The 16,088-nt window shown below is 47.2% G+C and overlaps 1 long non-coding RNA gene across 1 annotated transcript in view; it reads right to left on the minus strand.

Annotated features, from left to right (window-relative positions):
* Nucleotides 1-3,213: 3,213 nt before the first annotated feature.
* LOC148517639 (uncharacterized) overlaps nucleotides 3,214-16,088 on the minus strand; it is a 35,621-nt gene continuing 22,746 nt past the window's right edge. Inside the window, exons 3-4 of the long non-coding RNA XR_015879268.1 lie at nucleotides 9,931-10,022; nucleotides 3,214-3,761 (exon numbers count right to left, since the gene is read on the minus strand). This is a non-coding gene — a long non-coding RNA (uncharacterized LOC148517639). The remainder of the gene's footprint in view (nucleotides 3,762-9,930; nucleotides 10,023-16,088) is intronic.

Raw genomic sequence — 16,088 nt, forward strand, 5'->3', positions numbered from 1 at the left:
GTGCGCATGCGTGAGACCCGCTACGACCGACAGCGCCGGTCGTAGCGGGTCTCTTTCCAAAGGGGGCGAGCTGTCGATGTTGATTGACAGCTCGCCCCGTTTGGAAGGCGGGCAGGGGGGGTGGCAGCCCAAACGGAGGCGTTCCCATGGGAACGCCTACCGTTTGGGGGAGGCCCCACTGACATCACTAGTGATGTCAGTGGAGAGCTTCCGGCTCTGACAGAGCCAGAAGCTCTCCGGGGCTTACGACAAGTGAGACCCTACCCTAGGGTCTCGTCGTCAGAGACCATCGCGACCATCACCCTAGCGGTCGTTAGAGCTGTGGGTGTAAACCCACAGCCTAACGACCGAAACAGAGGCGGGCGGTCAGGATGCAAGCGGCCGCCCAGTTTCTGAGCGATCGCTTGCATCCTCCGACCGCCTCTGAATGAGGCCCTTAGTTCTGTTCTCATTTGTTATTGCCATTGTTTGTATCGTTACCTTGCTGTGTTACTGTATCAGAGTTACATGGTCTACCTCTGCTTGTACCTTGTATGCCTTTTACTATATGTTCAATAAAAGAAAATGATTTATAAAAAGCAGATGTTCTGGATTCATTTATTTGAGTGTTATTTAGATATTTATTACATGGAAAATAATAGGAAGCATTCTACAGGTCATCATAGTAACCATGGCCACATGAGGTGCTGCTCTATAGGAAGCACTGTGGGATGATTACCAAGCTTATCCTTCCAGGACCTTCCATCGTGGGTGGAAACCAGAGCCCCTTGAGGAAACCCACAGAAGCATAGGGAAAATATACAAACTCCACACAGATAACAGCCTAGATATATTACTTGTTACTTTATTTTGGAAACCTTGGATATCTTAGCTGGCTATAGATATATCAGTCCCGTAATGGAGGCGTTTTCCCTTGTGGCACTTAAACCAGATTTGAAAGGCATTAAACTTTTCCAAATTGAAGTGTCAACTGGTCATTAACCATTACCAGATATACAATTTATCCAATTATCAGTGTGGGGCTAAAGACAGCAGCAGAAATCTCCCAATAAGTTTTCTCTTCAAACTACCTAAAAATTGTCAAGTTTGAGAACTTTTAATTCTTAAGAGGAAATCATATACAACACAGAGGTTGTATACTATGGATCAATGTCATTTTCATATATTATTTTCAATAAACATGCTACTACATGTATACTGCATACATGTTTCTTCTCAAAATAAAGGTACATTTATACTTGGTTTTCAAAGTTCCTAAGAAACAACAGAATATGACTAAACTACAAAGACTATGAAGAAGATGGAGAATCCTAACTCTGAGATACAAAAAGTCACTCCTGCCATTGTGCCAGGGGCGGAACTACCGGTGGTGCAGCTGGTGAATTGCACTGCGGCCCGCCGAAATAAAGGGACTTTGTGCCAGGGGCGGAACTACCGGTGGTGCAGCTGGTGAATTGCACTGCGTCCCGCCGAAATAAAGGGACCCGCAGCTGGCTGGATTATAATGAGTCAGATTGACTCAATATACGCCACCATGTGCCGCCAACCCGTCCCAGTGGTAACATCATGGAATGATGAGCTGTGGTTGTGGATGTAATCCGGCTGGAGGAGGCTGGGCCCTCCTCTCCTCCCCTCATAGCCTCTCTCCTACCTGCTCCTCCCCATCCCGCCCTGCTTCTCCCCGACTGGCCTGGCTCTTCCTCTGAGGTAGTCCTTACCACTGCCACCAACAGATGTCATGATCTTGTGACTGTCCCCGACATTAAAACCCAAGGAGGATCAAATGAGCTGCAGTTCTGGGACCACGTAACTAAACAGTAATATATTTGTCACCCTCTCCCTGCCACCCACTGTCTGTCACCTCTCTCTTTCACCCACTGTGTCACCTCTCCCCGTCACCCACTGCCCGTCACCCACTGCCCGTCACCCACTGCCCGTCACCCACTGCCCGTCACCCACTGCCCGTCACTCTCTCCGTCAGCCACTGCCTGCCACTCTCTCCCTGTCACCTACTGCTTCTCCCTGTCACCCAGTACCTATCACCCTCTCCTTGTAACCCTCTTGCCTCTCCCTTTCACCCTCTACCTCTCCATGTCACTATGAACTTGGGGTGGGGCAGAGGAGGAGGGCCCAAAACATATTTCAGTACATGGGCCCACTAGTCACAAGTTCTGCCACTGCATTGTCATTTCTGGGCTACTATTACAGTCCAGCATATAAACCTGTGCAAGTCTCTACAATATAATTTAGCTTAATTATCGATTGTTTAATGTACAAATGATTTTGAATATTACTACACTTGTAGTGCAACATTAGTCTTCTGTGGAATCGGTATGTTTAACTGCCGAACCTAAGTCCAGCGGTTCAAATCCCGACGCCGGTAGACCGGCATGACAAGATCCCGACAGGTAAGTATTTTTTACTATACCTAGCCCTCTCTCCCCCCCTAACCCTCCTTTCGGGGTGCCTAACCCTAACCTCCCCCCCTAGTGCCTAACCCTTTCCTCCCCCAGCAAGGGCCTAAACCTAACCCCCCTCCCCGTACCCTAAACCTCCCAGGGGGGAGGGTGCCTGACCCTAACCTCCCCCTGGGGGTGCCTAACTCTAACCCCCCTTCCCCTAGCCTGACCCTAACTCTCCCGGGGGGGCGCCTCACCAGATTCTTCTTGCATATAAAAAGGCTGCTATTTATTACTCACATATAGGCAGAGGTAATACACTGCTCAAACGTTTTCGGACTCCAATGAGCCCTTCATCAGGAAACACAGCCAACACAGCGCAGCATGAACAAAAAGCCCAAAACACCTACAGAGAGGGACATTCAGCCCCCTTGGTTATATAAATACCCATACAACACCTATAGCATAATAACACTAATTAAGTAATCAAGTAAGGAACACACCATAACATATCACCATCGCCGAGTATAAGCTAAAAGTATGCACTAGAAACATCAGAAAAACGCGATCTCACCGGTAAAGGCTCAGAGCGCATCACATGTATAATCATACTTGCAGCGTGTACCACACGCTACAACCCAGAGTGCGTTCCAGCCAGGGAGCAGAAACTCACTTCTGCCCCAAGATTACACCAACTTCCGCGTTCCACCGAACCGGAAGTAGCGGGTGCAGCAGACAAATATGTCTGGAATAAGGATATGTTAGGCTGTGTTCCACATGCAAAGAGAAACTTCTAAGTCCAATCAGGTGGGGCAAATATCGATAGGCACAAGCTCATTACATCAAAGGGTACTAAGACCAGGGTTTCAGGTGAATAGAGAAAAGAAAACAAATACAGACATGTTAAAATTATATTAAAATACACACCCATATACTTAAATGAATACCCAGAAAAAAATATATACATAAATATTAACATACACAAGACACCAATAACATAAAGCACAAAACAAATATACAATATACACACAAATATACCCCAAAAAATAAATATGCATACAAATTGTATCGCAAAGAAAAAACATACACACACTGCACAGGTGCATCAAAATCATGATGCCGAAAAGCCTATCAGCGCAAAAACACATTTCAAGTACTATATTCATTCAATCCGTGGAGTGACATGGTCCCAAGTCTAAATATCCACTTGGCTTCAAGTTTCTTCAGAAGCAATGCCCGATCACCTCCACAATAAGGTTTCGGTATTCAGTCTATGATCCTGCATTTAAGCATAGCGACCTGGTGGCCCGCATCCAGAAAGTGTTTCGCAACCGGTTTGTGGGACACATCCATCAGCAATGCCTGATGAATAGAGCTACGGTGATTAGCCATACGCTCGTGAAAGCGTATAGTAGTCATCCCTACATATGACAAGCTATGATTAAACCGTAAGGTACATCAGCATCTGAATAGATAGGATAGTTAATTTAAGATAAGTTCCACTAATATCTTTTAGTAGTTATACTGCCCAAGTGCATTTTTAGTAACACTATACAACATATGGGGGCTTATGTAATAGATTCCTAGATCACAGAACAGGCGTGATTTCATCGACTTCACAGCTAAATATAAAGCGGCAATGAGTTATATGGCAAAAACAAATTTAGCCGCGAATCTGCCAAAATCACGTAGATTCCATATTCTCAGGACCTATTTCATAACCCTACAACATAAATCGTTCTGACGCCCCTGACAGCCAGTAATTAACCAAGCAAAGCAACATTACATAATTATTTGATGTGCACTTTCAGTGCGCCTAACACAATACAAGCCGCAGTGTATGGAAAACAGGATTTTGGTACTTATCGATAAATCCCTTTCTCCGATTCCATAGGGGACACTGGAGGCTTCAGACATTAGGGGGTATAGACGTTTGCTAAGTGGGAGCTGGCACTTTACAATTTTAAGTGCGACTAGCTCCTCCCCCTTTATACCCCCCTACAAGCCCAGTCTTAGGAAACTGTGCCCGAGGGGAGCTGAGAAAAAGACAAACGGAAGACGAGGAGACGAAGCAAGTACACAGAACATTTTAGAAGGTTGAAATAACAGTAACACAACAAGAGAAAAGACGTCAAACAGTTCTTTAACAGTCATAACATAAAATTACCACAACCCTGGCAGGAAGGAACAGCGCAGAATCAGAGAAAGGTATGTATCGGTAAGTACCAAAATCCTGTTTTCTCCTTCATCCACTAGGGGATACTGGAGGCTTTAGACAGTGGGGACATCCCAGAGCTCCCATCATTGGCGGGAGAGCGCTGAGAACCCTGCAAAACAGACCAGCCATACTGCGCTGCAGAGACCACAATGTTAAATCTATAATAACGAATAAACGTATGCCAGCCAGACCAAGTAGCCGCCCAGCAAAGTAACTCCATGGAAACCCCGCGAGCAGCCACCCACGAGGAACCCATTGAGCGAGTGGAATGCGCTGTAAGAGAAGGCAGAGGCTCCCTAAATTAGGCCATATACGCCTATCTGATGGTCAGACAAATCCAGCGGGCCAGCTACTGTTTGGAAGCTGGCCAACCAGGACAAGCAGCATCCTACAAAACAAATAGAGTGTTTGTTCTACTTATGGCTACAGTCCTCTCTACATACATACAAAGAACCCTAACAACATCCAAGGATCTTGACGAAGGTGAATCCTGTGGAAGAAACAGGCACCACACTAGGTTGGTTGATGTGGAAAGCCGAAACCACCTTAGAAAATCCATTCTTGTACGGAGGTCGGCTCTATCCTCATGAAACACCAAGTATGGAGGATAGCAGGATAGAGCTCCCAGTTCTGACACCCTCCTGGCTGAGGCCAGCGCGAGAAGAAGTGTTACTGTCTACGAAAGAAATCTTAACTCTATAGACTCCAAAGATTCGAAAAGAGAAGACTACAAGTTGAATGATGGAATATACCAAGCTCTGCGAGGCCAATCCGTAACCACCAATAAAACATTGGCCTTCTCCCTTTTGATGTGTAGAATCCAGGGAGAAGAGGGAACGGAGGGAACAGATAGACAAATTGGAACTGCCACAGCGATGACAGTGTATCCACTGCCACTGCCGCGTCGAAGAGCAGTAGAGAGGCAGTTGATGATTTCATCTGGATGCCATGAGGTCGACCTGCAGAAGACCCCCACCGTTGGACAAGCTGGTGAAAAACCTGAAGATGTAGTACCCATTCCCCTGGCTGCACATCCTGCCGATCGCAAACATTTCCGCCCAGATTAGAATCCGGCTTACTTCTTTCATAGCCGGCCAACTTCTGGTTTGTTTATGTATTCCACTGTAGCGTTGTCTGACTGGACCCTGACTGCTCGGCCCCACAACAGGTGATCTGCTGTCTGAATAGCGTAGAACACGGTCTTTAATTTCAATATGTTCATCTGCAGACTCGCTTCCTGTGATGTCCGGTGGCCTTGGAAGTGAAGTTCCTAAATGATAGCCCCCCAGCCCCTCCCACACTCCGAATCTCTTTTCCTCCATTTAGGTGTACCGAGTTCAACCACCAGAGAAAGGATATCAGAGTTCTGGGACTTAACCTTACCTGTTGTTGAAGGAAAAGATGGGATCCTGTCCACTTTGAGAAGAGGGCAAGCTGAAAGGTCCTTCCGTAAGGAATGGCCGCGAATGCTGCAACCATCTTCCCCAGGAGTTGAATGCAAACATGCATCGATACCTGATGATGTCGAAGGACAATCCTCACCATCTCCTGCATAGAAGTTGCCTCTTCCTGAGGGAGGAACATCTGTTGACATAATGTCCATGATCATTCCCAGAAACTGTAGCCTCTGCGTCAGTTGCAGATGGGACTAGGGAAAGATCAGGATCCACCCTTGATGAATGAGAGGGCTGTGAGTCACTGTGATGTGCAGTAATTTGTCCCTGGAATGGGTCTTCAGAATGAGATTGTCCAGGTGAAGGATAATAGTGATCCCTTGTTTTTCGAAGGAGACTCATCATCACAGCCATGACCCTTGTGAATACCCTGGGTGCTGATGATAAGCCGAAGGGAAAGGCCGGAAACTGGAAATGTGAATTTCGAACTGCGAATCTCAGACACACTTGGTGAGGCGGCCAGATAGGAATGTGAGGGGAGGCGTCCTTGATATCTCGAAATACCATGAATTCGCCTTCCTCTAGGCCCGCAATCACCGACTAAAGGAACTCCATCCTGAACTTGAAAATCCTTAGGTATGGCTTGAGATCCATCAAGTTCAGAATAGGTCTCATCGAGCTGTCCGTCCGGAAGCACAAAGAGACTGGAGTAAAAACCCTTTCCGGTCTGATTTCTGGGAACCTGGACCCCCACTCTTGTGGATAGAAGCCTGTCTATTGCTTCTTGTAAAACGACACTCCTGTCATTGGAGACTGGTAAACCTGGTAAAAAAAACCTAAGTGGAGGTTGAAGCTGAAAAATGAGCTTGCATCCCCGAGTGATTAGTCCATACTTTTTTGAAGTCCCAAAGATGCGCTCCCCACTCTGTGGATTCCCAGGTGAGAGGGAAGACCATCCTGCCCGAGGCTTGGTAGTGGACTTAACCTCCTATTGATCAAATGTTGTTGTGGCTTTGCCATGTCCTCTGGAACCACGGGAAGTTGATGGTCCTCGTCTGAAGCGACCACGTGAACGTCCCGGAGCACGAAAGGACCAAAACTAAGGTCCCGAGTAAGATCTTCTAGAGGGAGGAGCCGCAGACAGAACAAAAGTGTATTTACCCCCAGTAGCTTGAGAAATCCATTTATCTAGTTCCCAAAAAATACACTTCCCGTGAATGAAAGTGCTTTCACAGCTTTCTTCTATCTTGCATTCGCCTGCCATTGTTTAAGCCACAGCGCCCTATGCGCCGAAAACGCCAGAGATGAATATATTGCAAACGTCTTTGGACGACGTCAACCAATTTCTCCAAGGTAAGTCGCAGCTTCCCCTATATTGCTAACAGAATAAGCTTCCAGCAGCTTACAATCGCAGGACGCAGAGGCCTGCAGCTGTTTAAAGGGACTTGATAGTATTCTCTTTTAAAGCTGTTGCCCCAGGAACTGGTAGCATAGTCTTCCTAGACAGACTACTATAGGGGGAGTAAACTAACAAAGTGGCATGCTGTCCCAGACTGGCTTTCGATCCTGGGACCTTTCTGTTACTGGTGTAATCGCCTTATCAGGTGAGCCACTTGAGCTCCTCACCAGATTTTCTACTATCTGTAGGATAAAAGGATAACAACCGCTGGGACATCTGAATTTTTTTTTAAATGGATGTTCCTAATCTGACATCAAAAGAGAATCCCACTCTACTGAATGCAAAAGCTTGTCTTTGTTTCTTTAGAAAGAAAGACTGTCGTGTAATTACTATACCTGGCGGATTGCAGAAAGTAAAGCCTCTATCCGGACATCGGCTCAGGCTCCTACTGGATTTCCTTAGGCGAATTTGGGGCATATTTGCCCTTGGAAAACTGGCATATTCTCCTCCTCCAATTGGAGGACTGAGGGCAACAGTCTCTTTGAGACCTGTGGAGAGGATCCAGTTGTGTACGGGAAATAGTCACGCTTTTGAGATCCCATCCCTGGATTCAGCTAAGGACCTTGCCCATGCTGGTTTTTCTAGAGCCGCTGACCTGGAGACCTCTTCTTCTTTCCGAGAAGCCTCCATCTCGTCAGAGAGATGGGACATAAAATTACATTTGCTCCAGGTGAGTGAACTCACAACCTCGGTATTGCTCAACCGATACTATCTTATAAGTACAGCACGCTGAACGATTGCACCACTGGAGCACATTGTAACCTGCGCCATTCAAGACAGCGGAAATGACATCCCTGAAGATTGTTATTCAGGATTGCATGGTCACACATTAGTAGGGAGTTAGATGACTGCCCCTGTACATTTTTTCTGCACACTTTTTGCAGGTAAATAACTTTTGGGACGCCTTAGCATCCCTTTCAGTTATGATACATACAGACCCCACACAAACAACAGTAAAGTGTAGTGAAAAAGGTCAAAAGAAGAATCTGAGATACAGAGAGGCAGGAGAGAGCCACACTTGCCCTAATAGAGCTCCTAGCAGTGCCAGAAAACGCTAGGCAAAGAAGGAAGTAACCACTAAGTAGTTTTACCTTAAATACTCTCCTGACCAGCCTAAACCCACTGTTTACTTACAGTCCAGGTTAGACTTACAGTCCATGCAGCAGCATTTAACGTATGTAGCAGAATGTCCCTCCGTGTAATGGTCGCCAGCACCCTCGAGGGAAGCGCGGATGGACACTGGGAGGAAGGAGCAGGACTCTTGAGCTAGGCTACCCCCCCCCACTATTGCGCTTAAATTGGGTTATAAGCGTGCTATGTCTGCTGCACGAGGAGGATGTGCTAGTGATATGTTTGGCTGCCCCGCTAATCGGAGCAGCCTGCTCCTGTATATGCCGCTCTTAATGTTGACCTGGCTACCCCGCTAGACGGGGAGCCAGGGCATACTCACAACGCTGCTCCGCTGACTAATGGAGGACCGCTATGCGCACTGCGAGCAGCGGCATGCGAGACCTCCAATATGGAGACTGTAATCTCTGTAGTCGGGGACCCCAGGCGAACTGTGTGCAGTTGCGAGCGGGTCCCCCTGGCAGCTCGATCGATGCAGAGAGGCAGCACAGCTGCTGCCTGTCTGTTCCTCAATGTAGATATTGTTTAGCTTCAGCGCAGCAACCCTCTATTTAAATACCCTGAAAATGTGAATAACTAAGACTGGGCTTGTAGGCGGGTATAGAGGGGGAGGAGCTAGTCACACTTAAAAATTTAAAGTGGCAGCTCCCACTTGGCACACGTCTATACCCCATACTGTCTGAAGCCTCCAGTGTCCCCTAGTGCATGAAGGAGAAAGGGTGGAATTTAAAATCTGATTTTTCTCCTGGCGGGAGAACAATCTGTTAACTGCTAGGAGGAAGATTCTCCTGAATGACAGGGATATAATGCACTGACCCAGAAGGGGAGGGGAGGGGGGGGATTTATTCTCAAAATTCTTATTTTGATGGACATCACCTCTAAGCAGCTGGGAATCCTTAACATAGAAAGAGACAAGTTCCCATAACATGTAGATCACCATGTATAGCTAATGTACAGAAGTTACTTACCTTGGGTGCAGCGCTCACTGGTTACCGCCACCATCTCTTACCTCTCTGCTATGTATCTAAGTGATGGCCAGTGCTACACAGGCAGTAGTGTCACAAGGGATAGGCATTGCCGACTTTTCCATTCCACATGAGTGGGAATATCACAGAGGAGGGGCAATGACAACACCAAGGCCTGCCTAATACAGACTGATGAAGTAGCATAGAGCAGTGCTGAACCCACACTGGTCAGGAGCAGCCCAGACAAGCAAAACCCTGTGTATTAGCCTAACATAGTGATCTGGTGTAACAGAACCACCCTGTTATGGAAGAGAAGAAATGTCACCAGGGATATCACCTTCCTGGCAAATACTGGTCAGCAACTCACAATAACTCTTTCCAGTCACACCAGGCTTTATCTTCCTCCCCCCAGCACTGAGGCAGTCATAGGCAGCGCTTAGGTTGTTGTTAAAAGCAGACCTGTAAGAGACAACAATTAAGTATTAAAACCCATTTTTACCTCTACAGTATTTGTTAAACAGCATTTAATAAGCACCTGCAAACATGTATAACAGCACATCTGCCCCAATGACTCCACACTGGAAAGCATCATTCTTGTACCAATGTGGAAATTAGACATGAAACTGTCAAAGAGAAATGGAGTTAAAATACAAAACTAGGGTCTATTTTCTAAGCAATGTTAGGAGACAGAGTGAAATGAGATAAGGTACCAGCCAATCTGCTCCTAAATGCCATCTCACAGGCTGTTTGAAAAATGACAGGTGGGAGCTGATTGGCTGGCACCTTATCACTTTTCACTCTGTCCTAACACTGCTTAGTAAATAGACCCCTAGGTTTTCCCCTGACTCTGCATTACAGCTTTGTTATACAGTAAATTGATTCACCAAAAGATTCTAAAAATCTAAACCAGGCGCAAAAATATTAAACATGAACTGAAGATGTATCCTACTTAGCAGCTCCCAAGAGTATTTCTGGAGATACTCAGTACTGAACAAAACTAAAAAACCAATAAAGGCACATAGGGAGCGCTTACATGCTCCCTATGTGCCTTTATTGGTTTATTAGTTTTGTTATACAGTAGTAGAGTGTGAGAATTTCCTCTTCAGTCACATAACAGGGAAACACAGCTTGAAGTGGCTAAATAGCTGGTGAGAAACAAGCTGGAGAGAGAGAGAGAGGGAGAGAGAGGGAGAGGGCAATGGAGAGACAGGGAGAGGAGGGGGAGAGGGGCAATGGAGAGACAGGGAGAGGAGGGGGGAGAGGGGCAATGGAGAGACAGGGAGAGGAGGGGGGAGAGGGGCAATGGGGAGAGACAGGGAGAGGAGGGGGGAGAGGGGCAATGGGGAGAGACAGGGAGAGGAGGGGGGAGAGGGAGAGGGGCAATGGGGAGAGACAGAGAGAGGAGAGGGGCAATGGGGAGAGACAGAGAGAGGAGAGGCAATGGGGAGATACAGGGAGAGGGGCAATGGGGAGAGACAGAGAGAGGAGGGAGGAGAAGGAGAGTTGGGGAGAGACAGGGAAATGGGGAAGAGATGGAGAGAAAAGTAAAACAGCACAGCCAGCCAGGGATGACTCCTAGTACACAATAAGGTATACTGTATGATGTAGCTGACCCCCACTGTGAAAGGGAGCAGCTCTGGGTGTCCAAACCTAGCTGTGCTGCGGGTCCATGTAGAATTTCCCATGCTGATGTCACTGGCAGGAGCTCCACCTCCCTGTGACATCCTGTCTGATCAACCAACCGGAATACCCAGCAGGCAGCAGTGCACAGTGGTCCAGCCCTGCATTAGACACTGAATGCTCCGTCCCCCAGACAGAAGGCTCCGCCCCCACATTGAAGGCTCCGCCCCCTCAGAGTACCTGGACTCTCATCAAGTCAATATAACTGTTTAATAAAGTGCAAAGAAAAATAAATAAAATATTAATTAATTGATTACAGGCTGTGGGTGGCCTCAGCCTCTCATGATTTATGTTAGAGGACTCCAGTGGAAAATGCAGGATTTCTAGAAGGGGGTTTCCAAATGCTTGATTTTAGAGCGAGTGTGGCCAGTCCATGAAGAGGGCATAATTAGCACTAATCCAGCTTTAATATGCATCATACAAAGTGTATTGTGTGTCATAATTCCAGCATATACAGGATCACAGGAAGTCATTAGATGCAGCAGTAGTGCCATCCTGCCTGAGTTGAATGTTTTTATTTTAGATGTGGACACCATTCCAGAGCATTGGAGCAAGTCTGGGAGCCTGGAGGAGCAGCAGAAGAACCCAGCACTGCCCTGGACATATATGTACATATTGGGCTCTATAGCAGTGCATGTTTTCCAGATCTCCTAGTTGGTGCACAGGTTATTTATTACTGGCTGATACATGTTAAAAGATCCACAGGTGGTGCTAATTATTTCATTTGTGATACTAAGAACTATTATGTTACTATTTCTACTGTGGTCATGGTGTGGGCTGGGTACGGGGGTTTCCAGGCAGACGGAAACCCTCCCTGCGTTTGCCTATGTACTCCCGTTGCAGAAAGCAGCAGCGCCATAGGCCCCGCCCCCCCCACATTAAAGGACGGGGCTCTGAGACAGTGGCCCATTTGGGAATACCTCAAGGGACGTGGCTAAACAAGTTTCTTGGCTCCTAAGCTGTTTCTTCAGAAGAAAACTGCTGCTGCTCGGCTGGACTGGCCCATCTGGCCATCAGCCCTTCTGGCATGTGCTAGAACTGCTATATGGCCAGTTCAGCCATGACTGCAACTGTGATTAAAGTATGGGGGCCCCGGAGAAAGGGGAGCCCAGGGGGATGTGCTATCAGTCCCCCTCCCCCCAAATCCAGGTCTGTGGCTGCAGACTGGAAGGCAGGTAGAGAATACTGCCTGCCCAATCTGATTGTGTGCAAATCACAGGCACAGCAGCCAGGGAGCATCTTTCTCTGCCTGTCTTTCAGCCAGCTGCCCTATGGACGGAGCGAGTGGCCAAACACTCCATGAAGATACCCCCTGGCCCAACCTGCCCCTGCTTAAAGGCCCCTAGAATTGTGGGGCCCTGGGCAGCTGCCTGGATGTGCCTATAAGCTAAGATGGCTCCTCCTAGGGATAGGATAGGAAAACATCATCTATGACATTGGCTTTTGCACATGGTCAGTAGACCGCGCATGCGCAGGAGTCCGGAAAATTTAAATGTGACCTCTGATGCAATCAATTCACTCCTAACACACTGCTGGAATGGGCTCCATCACACTCTTCCTCTTTCCTCTCCTCAGGCTCACCCAGTCTGACCATGTGGTTCTTCTCTCCAGCCCCTAAGCGACAGTACGCTAACCTGCTTCCTCTCTCACCCAGCGATTACTGTTTAGAGTTGCATCTACTAACCCCACCTGTCCTTGCTCCCCAACGGCGCAAATTGGTGTCTTAAAAGGACTGGAATGGAGAACACTGCTGATGAGTGGTCAGAGCTGCTCCAGGTGCCAGGGACTTGAGGCTGCATTTACTAGGAAGGAGGAACTGGAAGCGATTGTTGGTGATTGACAGGTAATGTGATAAATGAGAGGGGAGTTCATGATTATCCTGATTTCCAGTTTGTTAGTACGAAAATGCAGCATCCAGAGGAAACCCACACAAACACAGGGAGAACATAAAGACTCCATACAGAAAAAGCCTTGGTCAGGCATTGGATTTACGACCTCAGCGCTGAAGCAGTAATGCTAAACCCTACACTCACTGAGCTGTCCTTTCATTTTGCTCATAAAAAATATATTGTTAATTATGAGCCTAATTCAATTAGAAGCGAAAAGTCAGTCGGCTGAATTTTCGCCATCATCTGAGCTTTTGGGTGCGAAAAAGTATCGTGCTCGTCCCCGCTTATCCCCGTATTCAATTCCAAATCAGCAAAAACGGTACCCAGCGAAACTGAAATCAGCTAAAAGTTCTGTCATTTTTGGGGAAATCAGACTGACACCCCCCAAAAGATGCTCTGACATGGGGGGGGGATCATTCTGGATACCCCCGAATAGCCCTGCCTGCAAGTATTTGGGGTTTTTAAATGGTATATAGCGTTTTCACAGATGTGGCGAAGAATAGCATTTTGGAGTTTTTTTGGGGGAAAATAACTACTCCCATCAAATTTGGGGTACATGAAAATGGGTACTAGCATATCTTGAAGTTGCTAATATGAAGTTTAAAAAAACTTGAAAAATGCACCTGACGCAACTACTTGCAATCAAAAAAACACCTGGGGCTTACTTGGGGACCCCCCCGAGTCTATTTCGCTAGTTTTCAAGTCTGTCCCCCAACTTTGATTTTTTTTTTTTTTCACCCCTAAAATGAAAGTACTTTTTTGGGGTGTCCTAAGGTACTTTAAAAAACATTTGGCACAGATTACCTTTAGTGAACTGTCCAAAGGGTGCTGGGTGGTTTCGGGAAGTCTGCACCCCAAAACCCCAATTCTGCACTTTTTCTCGCCACCTATTCATAGGTGATGCTATTTCGCCAGGTCTGATGCATTGACATTTCGCACTGGCGAAAAGTTGGAATAATTGAATACGGGGATAAGTTCAAACCGGCGAAAATTACATCATTGGCGAAAAAGTATCACGGAAACGGACTTTTCTTGAATATGACCCAGTATGTTATAACACCAAAGGAACACAGTTGAGTGAATTATTATTATTAGTGGTCATCCATAATGATTAAATACAAGTGGCACTATCTATGGTACCCTATAAGAAATAGACCCAAGAGTGCTACAGTTTCTTTTAGATTTGATTCAACAGTCCAAGATAGGCACATGCCCATTTTGGGGGAGGATTCCTACTGACCGGAAACTGATTAGCTTCAGCGCATATTAATCTTCCCATACCAATGCTATTTCCATCAAGATCCATGGCAACTGCATCATATGCAACACATTTAAACAGTCATGCGCTGCATATTACTCTCTTCATGTGAGGAGCAGACCGCTATTGATGACAGGGACTTCAGCTTCCAGGAACTGGTAAAGCTGTTCATCTGTGCCAATTGCTCCTTTATAATATAATGTATTAAGGGCCTGATTCATTAAGGATCACTATTGCAATTGCAGCTCCTTAATCGCACGCAGGTCTGCTGCGAAAATATGCTAATGACTGCAATCGTAATACCGTCACACTGCCAGCATAGAGACGCCCACTGCCTCCCACTACCGCTATCTCACATCCGTAATACCTTGCAAACCTTAAACATCGGTAACATCAAGTACCATCGGCCCCTCACGCAAAATTAAAGCAGCCCTGACCCTAATTACAAATTGCTAACCTAGTTGCACGCAGTAAGTACTCAAGCTGCGTATGCAATCTCACTGGCTAATGTATGCACGCCCAGGCAATGGATTCAAACGGACAGACCACCCCCCGTCACCACCCCCAAACGCTCACTGCCTGTCAATCACTGTGTGGTGCCTTCACGCGCTGCGAAGCATACGCATGCACAGTACGCAATCATCGCCCGTCTGCATATGCTTTAGCAGTTGCACTGTACACACAATGGACCTCATTCAGAGTCGGTCGTTGCGGCCGCATGATCGTACGCCAACGATGTTCGATATACTGCGCATGCGTAAAGTTCGCAATGCGCGTGTGCAAACTTGCCGCTACGATCAGAAATTTCTCTCTCCTTGAACACAGCCAGGTCGGTAGCTTCAGTGACAGATGGAGGCGTTTGTGGGTGGTAACAGGGGAAGGTGCTTGAAAACGGGGGAGTGGAGATCCGAACGCAGGCGTGCCTCATTATGCGAACGGCCTTTTATGGGAGTGCATACGGATTATGGGAGTGCATAATTAACAAAGTAGCATCATGGCACATGTGACATGGGAGGTTTTTACACTGACATGATCGTAGAGCTTAAGAGAGGGTAAGGTCAACCTTAAGCTCTACGACCAGTTCCGATGGTCCCCGATGGTCTCGATTAATCCTTATATGCCTGGAATTGACGTGCAATGCGTACGAGAAGGGGCCGTATTTTTTTGTCCTCCAACCGCTTCCTCCCCTTGGTCGGCCAGCTACCGATCCGAACTTAGGGACGCAACTTACGAGGGAATCATTTGAATATCCGGCCCCTTTTCCCGTACGACCGTGCGGCCGCTTCGACCGACTCTGAATGAGGTCCAATATATCTGTGAACAGCCCTGGCATTTGAAGCACACAGGCGCTCCTGCTGTGCACTTTATGCACAAAAACATGCCTGTGCTAGTAAAATGTGGGCTATCACTAGTGTTCACTCTAGGGCCCTGATTCAGAGGCGCTCGCTATTTGTGAGTGCTCGCTCTGAATCAGGGCGGGACGGCTTTTTCTTTTGCCCGGCCTCCAGGCCACTCGTTAAGCTGTGGGTGACCACCCACAGCTTTAGCGGGCGGCCTGGCGATGGTTGCGTTTATGGCGACCATCGGGCTTGCGAGGAGGCCCTTGTCTTAGGGTCTCAGGTCTCGCAAGCCCGAGTGGACTCCCTGCTCTAATAGAGCAGGAAGTCCACTAGTGACATCACGAATGATGTCAGTATT

The sequence above is a fragment of the Taudactylus pleione genome, unplaced genomic scaffold (genome assembly GCF_031769625.1).
Source record: "Taudactylus pleione unplaced genomic scaffold, aTauple2 ptg000214l, whole genome shotgun sequence".
Lineage (NCBI taxonomy): Eukaryota > Metazoa > Chordata > Amphibia > Anura > Myobatrachidae > Taudactylus > Taudactylus pleione.